The sequence below is a fragment of the Budorcas taxicolor genome, chromosome 2 (genome assembly GCF_023091745.1).
Source record: "Budorcas taxicolor isolate Tak-1 chromosome 2, Takin1.1, whole genome shotgun sequence".
Lineage (NCBI taxonomy): Eukaryota > Metazoa > Chordata > Mammalia > Artiodactyla > Bovidae > Budorcas > Budorcas taxicolor.
This window is the reverse complement of record NC_068911.1, coordinates 135,668,819-135,681,962: the sequence shown is the minus strand read 5'-3', so window position 1 is coordinate 135,681,962 and position 13,144 is coordinate 135,668,819.

The following is a 13,144-nucleotide window of genomic DNA, read 5'->3' as shown; positions in this document are numbered from 1 at the left end:
AAAGACAAGTGAGAATCCTTTAGAAATAGCATACAGATTTCATGGTAACCAGGAATCTCTCTCCCACACTTATACTTGTGTATAGATGAGAATTCTTCAGACAAAACCTTTCAGTAAGTTTTAGGTAAAAACATTCTAAAATTTTTGTATCATTAGCACTTATCTAAATCCATTTATTATATGCCAGATATTTAAAGTGAATGTCTTAAAATGTGACTTTAATGGATTGGTATTTCTCAAGCAGAGCACCTCTGCCTCTAAATAATAAACAGGAAATTAGTTTGGTCTCATCATTAGACTCTAATGCTATGTATCTCATATGAAGTTTCCTATTACAGAGGTCTAGAAAACAACCGGAATAACCTGGCTGCAACTGAGAGCCAGACTGAGTGGATTAAACCATGTGAATGATCAGTCCTCTAGTATATGGAAGTTCAGAGGCAGTCTAGTACTGTTAAAGTAGTTTTGTTCCACACTCCTTAAGGACCAGCACTCCCTCTTGACCCTGCTTCAAAGGACAACAATGAGTTTATATTCCTGTTCTGGATGGTTCTTTCTGAATGAACCGTAAGAACAGAGTTGCAGAAAATATTTTTCTTAATTCACCCAATCTCTTCTGCTCCCATGTAGCATGCCTGTGAGCATACTACATGTTAAAGTGAAGGTAAAGGGCCTCCCTGGTGGCTCAGACAGTAAAGGTCTATCTGCAATGCAGGAAGCCTGGCTTCGATGCCTGGGTTGGGAAGATCCCCTGGAGGAGGGAATGGCAACCCACTCCAGTATGTTTCCCATGGACAAAGAAACCTGACGGACTCCATGGGGTTGCCAAGAGTGGGACACTGACTGAGCGACTAACACAGACACAAAGAGGCCTATTTACTAAATGAAGGACAAAGAAGGAAGTGGCAACAAAACCTGTTTCCAAGCTTGTGCTTAATGATGGTGCCAATGCAGGATACATTCATGGTTTAGGTATTCTCCTTTGCGGTGGATGTAGTATCAGTGGCCAAGTCTCTTAGAAAAAGACTGATCTTTACCAAACCTCTTATGTAACTCAAGTGGTTAGAGCTTACTCTCCAAACAGGAAGAGCATGAGAGGCCAACAGAAACCTAGAAGACTTAAGTCCTTTTAAAACATAGTGCTTTCCTTCCTCCCATCATTTGTCTTGTCTAAAAAAGTAGAGGGTCCCTTTCAATAGTCCATTTTCCTCCATTTTAGTTACACCAGAGACAGAGGCCTTATGTGGACTTGTTTGCTCCTAAGATTTGCTTGGAGAAATGACTGGAGCTGCTTTTTCACAGCTGGAATTTGGGAACCAGACAGTGCAGTGTTCAGGACCTGCAGACCAGGACAGAGTTATCTATGCTGTCTTGCCATAGTAATGCCGTTCATAAACATGTTAATCCTTATTTTAACCCCATCAAAGTGTTAAGAAATTTCTTTTCTGTTTGGCAACAAACTTCCTAATTTTAAAGTTAGGCTCAAAATATACTCTAATTGCTGAAAAAGTCAGTCCAAGGAATAAGGCTGACCTACCATGGCCTCCCTGGTAGCTCAGATGGTAAAGTGTCTGCCTGCAATGCTGGAGACCCAGGTTGGATCCCTGGGTCAGGAAGATCCCATGGAGAAGGAAATGGCAACCCACTCCAGTACTCTTGCCTGGAAAACTCCATGGACAGAGGAGCCTTGTAAGCTACAGTCCATGGGTTCACAGAGCAACTTCACTTCTACCATGTGCCAGGGTCTCTGCTGGGGTGGAAGGGAGGGGGGAAAATGTATGGAGACTACCTTCAAAAAGATCACATTTTCACATGGGAGATGCTCAATTAAAAATTGGTTACAACAGTATCCTAAAGTGCAAAGAAAGATGTGAACCTAAGGTAGAAAGGAAGCATAGACAAAGGAGCAGTTAGCTTTGTGGGGATCGAAGCGGCCACCAAGAAAGGCATGTAGAAGAGTGACATCTGATTGAGATTTGGACAGATATTTGGTTGGGGAAGTGAAGATGGAATTTATTTCTGGCAGGGGAGGAAGCACAGAAAGATCAGAAATGAGAGCTCAGAAATACCTTGTGGCAGAAAGTGAGCAGAATATTTTCATTTGCTAAGAAGTTTTATTTTCCTCTTAAATAAAGCTGCCTTCCAGGTCTTATGTAAGATGATGATCTTCCTATTTGGAAACTGAAAATAAAACCTGGCTGTGATGATTACCTAGAGATTATTAAAGTAGAAATTTTAGTTACTTAAGATTTTTATTCTATATAAAATGATATAATAGCTTTTCTATGAATAGATGACCAATATTTTTCATATTCTTTGAATTTAGAATGACCATATTGGAACTGTTGTCAACAATGCATAATATTTTGGAATGCTTCTCAGCATTATCAGGAGGAAAGTACAAATCAAATTTTAAATTGACATAAAATACACATTTGAACAAACAGCCCTACAAAGTGAAACTATCTGGGAACTTCTGATAATAACATTGAAATCTGTTTATAAAAATTATTTTGGTGTACTGGGTTGGCCAATGTTATAGTTTTGAAAAATCATTTGCTTATAAGGAAAAATATTAATCTTTGGAATCCTTCTGGGCTTCCCTGGTACCTCAGCTGGTAAAGATTCCACCTGCCATGCAGGAGACCCCACTTCGATTCCTGGGTTGGGAAGATCCCCTGGAGGAGGGCATGGCAACCCACTCCAATGTTCCTGCCAGGAGAATCCCCATGGATAGAGGAACCTGGTGAGCTACTGTCCATAGGGTCACAAAGAGTCGGACACGACTGAACAACTACACAAACACACTAAACCATTCTTAAAAGGGAAAAAAATGACACTTTAACAGTATGCATGAGCAAGGGTATTCAATTAATATGTTTTATTTTAAAAGCCACTAATTAGAATCAGGTTTCATTTGACAAGTGATATCTAAACTTTGCAAATCAGAAATTGCCAGGTATAAAATCAGCAGGAATTTTGTTAAGTAACTTTATTTTTTTTTTAATTTAAATTTTTATTTTTACTTTATTTTACTTTACAATACTGTATTGGTTTTGCCATACATTGACATGAATCCACCACAGGTGTACATGCATTCCCAAACATGAACCCCCCTCCCACCTCCCTCCCCATAATATCTCTCTGGGTCATCCCCGTGCACCAGTCCCAAGCATCCTGTATCCTGCATCAGACATAGACTGGCGATTCGTTTCTTACATGATAGTATATGTGTTTCAATGCCATTCTCCCATGTTAAGTCACTTTAATACTGACATTTTTTAACTATTGTAGACTTCTATTAGTAACCACATTCATGTTTTATTATGTTACAGAAGCCAAATATATCTCTAATGTAGCTTAGTAGAAAAGGGGTTTTTTGGTTTAATATAATTAGATTAACTATCGTTATTCCAATATTAGTTCCATTGGTTCCCAAGTTTGAGGAAGTGTATTATCTTCCAGTGGTGTCTATAAAAAGAGCAAAAAACTATCCCTCTAACAATCTTCTGACATGGCTACTAAAAGATTTATTTTATTTGGTTGCACTGCGGGGCTTGCAAGATCTCAGTTCCCCCACCAGGGACTGAACCCCTGCCATGGCAGTGAAGGCACTGAGTCCTTTAAAATAAAAGATCTTTATTTTAAAGAATATTTGCTAGAGAGGTCAAGTTATTTGACCAGATTTCATGCAGCCAGTAAATAGCAGAATAAGAATCCGAATTTGGATTTATCTCAGAGTTCAAGCTCTTAATCATACAAATTCTGCCTATTCTTAAGTCATGCATAAGAACAATTATTCTTTATACATGTGATGAGTAAGTGGGAAAAATGTCTTCACCTAGATGAAAGAAAGATTGTATACAAATATAAGGGGCATTTATTTGGTACCAAATTACCATGTTCAGCTTTGCATGTTATTGCCTTTAGAATTGATCTCGATTTTAGTAGACCACTTAATGTATTACCATAATAATATGTAAATGTATACTTTCAAGATCCATTGCTATATTTTCACATAGGAATTGTGAAATATAAGCAAAATAGGAACTTTGAAAATTATCAAAAAAAGTTCAATGATTGTTTCAGGAGGAGGAAATACCTTTTTATGTCTCTTAACAATTCACATTTTAAACAATTCATTTCACTAATACTAATTCTAGCCTTACAGAATCAACAAAAATGCAGTATGGCAAAGTAAGCATACTCACCTTGCCATGTGTAAGTAATTACTAGCATGAGCATGGGGGAGATAGTTTCTCCACACTCTGACTGACTGCCACTGACCTGCTGCTTCTGACTTCCTTGATAAAATCAGATTACAAAGAAAGTGGAGCACCTGGAAGAACTGGAGCTATTTCCATGGCATCAGGCTTCAGGACATCAGGTTCAACAGGTCCCTAATCCTTAAGAATAAAACAGGAGGGTAGAATTCTTAATGTGTTTTCTCATATCAATTGATGTTTTATTTGGGATGTTAACTGGAGGCTTATCGATCATAATCCATGCTTTAGTCAATCCTAAAGGTTTATCAACCCTGAACATTCATTGGAAGGACTGATTCTGAAGCTAAACTTCCAATACTTTGGGCAGCTGATGCGAAGAGCCGACTCAATGGAAAAGACCCTGATGCTGGGAAAGACTGAAGACGGGAGGAGAAGGGGAGAAGATGAGATGGTTGGATAGCATCAACTACTCAATGGACATGAGTCTGAGCAAACTCCAGGAAATGATGGACAGGGAAGGCTGGCATGCTGCAGTCCATGGGGTCACAAAGAGTTGGACACAACTGAGTGACTGAACAACAACCAGAGGCTTGCTTGATGGTGCAAAAATAAAAGTAAAGATCATTGCTCACTAAGGAAATCTGGACTCCAGGTTGGGATCCTAGATTGTGGATCTCCACATTCCAAGCCATCTAATGGTCCGCTTTTCTAGTTAGCTTGTGGAAGCCTGAAATGGACGAAAACACTGCTTATCCTGAGATAAATCTATTAGTATGTTGAAGGAAATGAAATAGCAGTTCACTGAATGTTTGTCACTTCTTAATGAAATTAAACCCTCCCATATAAAGTATTTTCACTGTGTTAAATCCTTTCATTTTATAAAAAAGGTTTTTCTTTTAATGAAACACTGAATTTTAACTACTGCTGCTGCCTCATTTTTAAGGGATTTGTACAAGGACATTTAAATAGTTCTTATCAATCCAACACCATGAGTGAGAAGACCTGATTCCTGACCGGGAAGTGTCAGTAGCTCTACCTTGCTTGCCGACACCATTCCTATACTGTGCTCCCACTTGCACGCTTTCCTTAGTGACCTGTAAAGCGAAGTGATGTGTAAATGCTACATTATTTGGCTCAGAGACATTGTATATCTCTCGGTAATTTTCCCTAATTGAGCAAAACCGACAGTTTGGGCCCTAGAGTCACTACCCTGACTTCTACTGTGTTCCTTGGAGGCCCTTTCTCTGCTTCAGGTTGACCTGTAGAAGCTATTAGTTGAATATCCTCTTGAGTTAAACTTCATCCAGTTGGAATAAGCCCTTTCTAAAATACCCCAAGAAACTTACTGTGCTGATAGTAACAGTCTTGAAGTCATCTTGCTTACCATGTTAGAAGCATTTATTCTTTGAGGAGAAAGGTGTTCAGTTCTTTTTAGGTAATTAACATTGTATACTTGTTAGTTAGCTATCCTTTCTGTTCATTTATTAATTGAATAAACATTCATCCATAAGGAAGTGTGCATTAGGCACTGTGCTAATAGATAAGGCTACTGACATGCACGTGGAGAAGCACCCAGTGGAGAGACAGGCAGGTAGAAACAGCAGAGGAGCTGAATTTGAGAGTAGAGGTATGCCTTTAGGAGGGACTCCTGAGTCAGGAAAGATCTGTGGAATTACAGCAAACATCATATTTGACAAGTTATAACTCTTACCCGTTTAAGGATCTGGACTGTGAGATTCTAAGGAAAGCTGAAGATTTTTTTCTTAAAAAAAAAAGCCAAATTTCTGCATATTATTTCATGTATTCACCTTTAAACCTCATATATCTCAAGGTTAGAATTCCTGGTCTAAAGACTTAATTTTCAGTCCAAATTAGCTCTGTAGTATAAATAGCTTACCCTTTTTCTTATTATAAAACCTTTTCCCCCCGAATTTTAAAGCTAAGTACTTTGTAATATTCTAGAATCTCACCCCATGTTTATGTTTTTCATAATGTTATAGGCTTTATTTACCACCTCGTTATTTTTCCTTGCTCGCCCATATGTCACAGCTGTGACTAATTCATATTTGTAAAGTTTTAAAGTTGATAACTTTTGTTAACGTTTAAAAACAAAGCACTTTGGGACTTCCCTGGTAGTCCAGTGGCTAAGACCATGCTCTCAAAGCAGAGGACCCAGGTTTGTTCCCTGGTCAGGGAACTAGATCCCACGGGCCACAACCTAAAAATACCACATGCTGCAACTAAGACCCAGGGCAACCAAATAAATAAAAAGAAAGCACTTTGAGTTTAAATTGTCTTTTACCAGTAACAGAATTTTACTTTTGCCTTATTTCGAATATTTTTTCTTGAGGTTTTTAGGTGCAAATTTTACCTTTGATTCTTGAAGATTAATTTATGACAAACTGTGGTTAAGTTGAGGCTTCCCCAATGGCTTAGAAGGGTTCGATCCCTCGGTGCGGGGGGGGGGGGGGGGGGGGTGGGGAAGATCCCCAGAAGAGCATGGCTATCCACAGCAGTATTCTTGCCTAGAAAACCCCATGGACTGAGGAACCTGGCAGAGCTACCGTCCATGGGGTCGCAGAGAGTCAGACATTACTGAGCACTCAGGCACAAATGTGCATCTCAGGTCAGTTATTAAATCGCTGCTTTAATCCTCTTTACACTTTTAAATAAGCTATACAGTAGGTGGACGTTTCCCGCGTGCCGCCACGCGTGATGAGAAGCGCCCGAGGACTGAGGGATGGCCAGGGCTCAGAAGCTTCTGTTCCCGCAGGGGTGGCAGCGCAGCGCCCGCAGGTGCAGTGGGGCTGGGAGGCGGCGGGGTCCCGGGCTCGAAAAACGAGCGCAGAATCCCCTCTACTTCCCTACGCCTCGGAGGTCGCCCACTCGGTACCTTAACGATTTGGTGTCTGTCATTTCACTTTATTAGAGGGATTCCGGAAAGGAGGAGCAGAGAGGGTCCCGGAGTTTCTTCAAGAACCGGCTAAGAGCCGGGGCCTCCGTGGGTCGGGGTTAGGCGGGAGCGAGAGGCGTGAACGCGGAGGACGCCGGGCCGAGGCGCCGAGGGCAGCGCGGCTCCCGCGTGCGCCAGGCCGCAGCGTTTAAATCTCCCGCCTCCCGCGGCGGGAGCCCGACACCTCCACGCTCTGGTGCGGAGGGGCACCGGCTGCGGGAGCGCCCCGGCGAAGGCGGCGGCGGCAGGAACCGGCACCGGGACAGACCCCCGCGCGGCCGAGCGGGACCCGAGGCGGCAGAGGACGGGCGCGTCGCGACTCCGACGTCGAGGTGAGCGTCGGCGGCGGCCTCCCCGGGCTCCCATCCTGCGGGGCGGCCGAAGGGCCGCGCCCTCCCCGGCCGACCGGGGCCTGGAGGCCAAACCCTCGGTTCCCATGGCGACGCCCCTGGGTGGCTGCGCCGGCGGGAGGCGCCCGCCACGCGCGCACGCGGTCTCTCGGGGCCTCGCCGGCCTTCCCGGTTCCCTTGGGGACCCCGGCCCCTGCGGCCTCCCTCCCGGACGAAGTCCTGGCCGAGCTCCTCCGGGCTTACTCTGGGCAGATCGGGCTGGCAGTGGTTTTAGGCTTGCCTGCGTCCCCTCGGGACTGAGGGAGTCCCGCCCACGCTCCCCCCGGGGAGCGAAGGAGCGCCGGGGCCTGAGGCTTGATTGAATGATTTCTCTCGAAGGTGGAGGTCGCTTCCATTAGAAGCAGATGCTCCCGGCCTTTAGGTGCTTTCCTGCTGACCTCCTTTTTATCTTGTTATTTTCCTGTCGTTATTTTGTAATGGGAATGTCTTCTTTAGAAACGAAATGGCTAGCAATGGGTAAAAACACAACCTAAGTGAAGGCGCGGTTTAAGACGAAGTGCGGCCGGCAGGAGCTGCAGAGTCCCGGCGCACAAATCCTGCAGCCCAAGGCCTTTATCCCAGCGCCACGGACCGATCCTAGGCGGTCATGGAAACTCGGATCACCTGGTCAGTGCCCAAGTGCTGTCAGCGGTTATATACCTGATGCTCCGAGAAAGATGGAGAGGGGAGGAAAAAAAAATCCATCCTGGCAATTAACCCGCGATGCTGTGGATTTGCCAGTAGAGGGGGTGGGGTTATTTTTCAAGTAATAGATTATCTTAATGCACGAAGCATAAAAACGATCATAAGCTGTGGATCACTGTGGAATAGCTTATTGGGAAGATAACGTTTAACCATGGTTTGGGGTTTTTTTCTAAGTATGTATTGATTTATTTGGTTCTGACTCAGTTAACGTACTGTAACGTGATATTCCTTTAATGATCTTCACATCAATATTTATGCAGTAGCCACAGGTGCCTCATCCTTTAGTAGGAGTTAATTATACTAATAATTTACTGGCCAAATAAACATCATCCAATGGTATGTATATATTTTTTATATGACCAAACTTTCTAGTCGCTTTTGTATTCTTATTTGCCTGACATATCCAGTATTCTTTGAAATTTTTTGTATTTATTAGTGCAAAATTACTGTACATCTTGACGTTGAAACAGTTATGTGCAAGAAGTTGTTCTAATTAACAGTAATTAATGTTAGGGTTAGGTGGTTGCTCACAGATCAGCCAGTCCAAAGTGTAAAAACTGCAAACATAAGACTGGTGGAAAAACTAGGAAGCCATATTTTTTTAGAAATATTTATTATAAAGCAATAAAATTTATACCAATAACTGAACTAGGAGAAAATATTAAATATCAGATATAAAGCAGTATTGTTTTGTTCTGTACTATCAAACTGTATTTCATTGTGTAGTAGTACATGCTTTTTATTAAAATTTTTCCCTTTTCCTTTGTTGTTTACCTTTTTCAATACTCATTGTGCCTCCTTTAAATTTTTAACAACAACAGATGGGGTGTGTGAAAGACTTTTCGGTATATCTGTGACTGGAAAGATTTCCTCATGTGAACTGGCTTTTGTTATATAATATCCTCATACCCTTTTCCATTGTGTTTTTCTTTCATCTGTTATGTGTTTCCTTTTTTCTGAAGTCAGACTTTTCAAACTTCTGCTCGCATCCAATATTTGCTTTCTATGTAATTCTTTATTGTATTATTATGATGATGATTTCGCCCTTGTTGAGTCATTTGCAAATATCACTTTAGGTTTAAAGTTTTTTTAATGCATGAACTCTTGATTCAGCCCTTATCTGTCCAGGAATTAATTTTATAGTATCTTAACATGTATTTTAAATAATGCATGTATGTTTATTAATTTCAATGTGGTTTGAAATAATAAAATCTAGAAGCAGTCTAAATATCCATCAGTAATAGACCAGTCAAGTAGATTATAGTACATCCATACAAATGAAATGTTATATATCCATTAAAATTGTATTACAGTTATGTAGAAAATTCCATGTCATATTCTTTTACCCTCAACACTGTACAGTCTCACTTTTATCCATAATGTAATGTGGCTGAGGAGATGCCTGAGGTCAGGATAAATAATTTAACTTGTAGGTGGTCCTTTTTTTTTGTCTAGATCCTAGTAGCATTCTTTTTTTACCTTTTAAAATTCAGCAACATTCCACAATATATCTTATTCTTGATCATTCTGTATTGATTTTACCTGGAACATGATGAACCCCTTCAGTTTTCAGCTTTGTATTCTTGAATATTTTGGCTTTTCCTTGTATCTGTCTTTCTCTGTCCAAGAGTGTTACATAGATTAGATCTCAATTGTTTATATTCCAAACGTATACATCATTTTGTTCTGTCTAACCACTTTGTTTAAATCTAACCACCTTTATCTTATAATCTTCATTCTGAATGATCTTCCCAGGTTTGTCATCAGTATTATTAACTTAGTTTTCTAAAGTATCTATTCTACTTGGAATTGTTTCTAATGTAGTTTTGAGTCCTCTGGTGTTTTTCTCTTATTTTTCTTTATATATTTAGCTTCCTTTAGCTCTTACTAAAAAAATCTCTTTTATGGAGTTTGTTCCATTTATCTTCAGGCAGACCAGTTTTTCTTTAAACCTGTTCTATGAAGCAATTTTTCAGATGTCTATCTTCTTCCCCTTCCTCGCTTTATGATCCCTCCTTCTTTCTTGTGGCTTCCCTGGTGGCTCAGATGGTAAAGCGTCTGCCTGCAGCGCGGGAAACCCGATTTCGATCCCTGGGTTGGGAAGATCCCCTGGAGAAGGAAATGGCACCCCACTCCAGTATCCTTGCCTGGAAAATCGGCTGCAGTCCATGGGGTCGCAAAGAGCTGGACACAACTGAGCGACTTCAGTTTCACTTTCTTTTCCTGTAGTGCTACTTTTTCATGTTATTTATTTTGCATGTTATTGTTGGAAAGAGCAGTTCTGTTCTGGCCTGCTTTTTGCCGAAGAGTAGTGAAGTAGTTATTATATATCCCTGTATCTTGGAATAACAGTTTCAGAGTCTACATAGGAGAATGGGTACCTTATTGTGATCTCTTCTTTAATTGGCTTCTTGGGGACACTTTTTATATGCTCTCTTTAAGCGGTTTCCCTTAGCATGTGTAGTCACTGGTTCCAGAGGCAGGTGAATACTGATTAATCTGTGATTATCCTAGGGTGCTTTTGTGTGCTGTGCAAAGTTCACTACCAGCTCGTTGTTCAGTTTCTCTGCAGCCATGCCTTGCCTCTTGGCAGGGAGAACTAAAAACACCCTGGCTGTTGTAGGGTTTAGGGAGCCCAGTACATAATACCTCTCACCTTTTTGTTATCCCTTAAGTCTCCGTCTAGTCAAGGCTATGGTTTTTCCAGTGGTCATGTATGGATGTGAGAATTGGACTGTGAAGAAAGATGAGCGCCGACGAATTGATGCTTTTGAACTGTGGTGTTGGAGAAGACTCTTGAGAGTCCCTTGGACTGCAAGGAGATCCAACCAGTCCATTCTGAAGGAGATCAACCCTGGGATTTCTTTGGAAGGAATGATGCTAAAGCTGAAACTCCAGTACTTTGGCCACCTCATGCGAAGAGTTGACTCATTGGAAAAGACTCATGCTGGGAGGGATTGGGGGCAGGAGGAGAAGGGGACGACAGAGGATGAGATGGCTGGATGTCATCACCGACTCAATGGACGTGAGTTTGAGTGAACTCTGGGAGTTGGTGATGGACAGGGAGGCCTGGCGTGCTGAGATTCATGGGGTCTCAAAGAGTCAGACACGACTGAGCAACTGAACTGAACTGAAGATTGATTGTGGTCAAGACCTAGGCAGATGGAGATATACTTTAATATTGAGAGAACTGTTAGAGGATGTGTATCATATCAATGGTCTTTTAAGATTTCTGTCTCCTAGTCCATACCTGAAATAGCCCATTCAAGGGAAAGTTTGGGTCTTCATAATAGACACACTTGCCTAAGACTTTTACCTCATTCTGATTAGGTTGCAAGTGGTGGATTAGAGGTTAAAAAAAGACCTAATTCACTAATTCTCTGGCTTGATAGATTAGCTCTACTCAGTCAAGAAATGTGGACCAGTGGTTAATTCACCAGTCAGGTTTCTCACTGTAGGAGAGAAAGGGCAAGAGGCTGGAAATATTTATAGAAAATTTCCCTTCATAGAGACCAGAAGAGCTTAAAACAAACATTTCCCACCATAAACACAATGATGTCTTCTTCAGCAGTCTTCTTTGCAAGCATATGATAGTGTAGGAAGACAGGCCAGGTAAACTGTCTCCTTAAGTCTAGCTGTGCTTGCACAAGAATTCACATCTTCAAGTTAGTGATTAATTATTGGAATTGTTCTTCAGAACCTACTCAATTTGCCAAAACTGAACCTGCTTCAGATTAGAGGAGATGCTGGTCAGATTTGGACATCCTCTTTAAATCTAATGCAGACTTCATTGTATCTCACATTATTCATTGGCTTCAGTGCTATCAGTTCAGTTCAGTCGCTCAGTCGTGTCCGCCTCTTTGCAACCCTATGGACTGCAGCGCACCAGGCTTCCCTATCCATCTCCAACTCCTGGAGCTTGCTCAAACTCATCAAGTTGGTGATGCCACCCAACCATCTCATCCTCTGATCCCTTCTCCTCCTCCCTTCAGTCTTACCTAGCATCAGGGTCTTTTTAGTGAGTCAGTTTTTCACATCAGGTGGCCAAACTATTGAAGCTTCAGTTTTAGCACCAGTCCTTTCAATGAATATTCAGGACTTATTTCCTTTAGGATTGACTGGTTTGATATCCTTGCAGTCCTAGGGACTCTCAAGAGTCTTCTCCAACACCACAGTGCAAAAGGATCAATTCTTAGGCACTCAGCTTTCTTTATAGTCCAATTCTCACATCCATACATGACTACTGGAAAAGTCATAGCTTTGACTATACGGACCTTTGTTGGCAAAATAATGTCTCCGCTTTTTAATATGTTGTCTAGGTTGGTCATAGCTTTTCTTCCAAGGAGCAAGCGTCTTTTAATTTCATGGCTGCAGTCGCCATCTGCAGTGATTTTGGAGTCTAAGAAAATTAATAAAGTCTGTCACTGTTTCCATTGTATCCTCATCTATTTGCCATGAAATGATGGGACCAGATGCCGTGATCTTTGTTTGTTGAATGTTGAGTTTTAAGTCAGCTTTTTCACTCTCCTCTTTCACTTTCATCAAGAGGCTGTTTAGTTCCTCTTCACTTTCTTCCATAAAGGTGGTGTCATCTGCATATCTGAGGTTATTGATCTCTCTCCCAGCAGTCTTGATTCCAGCTTGTGGTTCATCCAGCGCAGCATTTCACATGATGTACTCTGCATAGAAGTTAAATAAGCAGGGTGACAATATACAGACTTGACATACTCCTTTCCCAATTTGGAACTAGTCCATTGTCCCAAGTCCTGTACCAACTGTTGGCTTCTTGACCTGCAAACAGGTTTCTCAGGAGGCAGGTCAGGTGGTCTGGTATAACCATCTCTTAAAGAATTTTCCACAGTTTGTTGTGA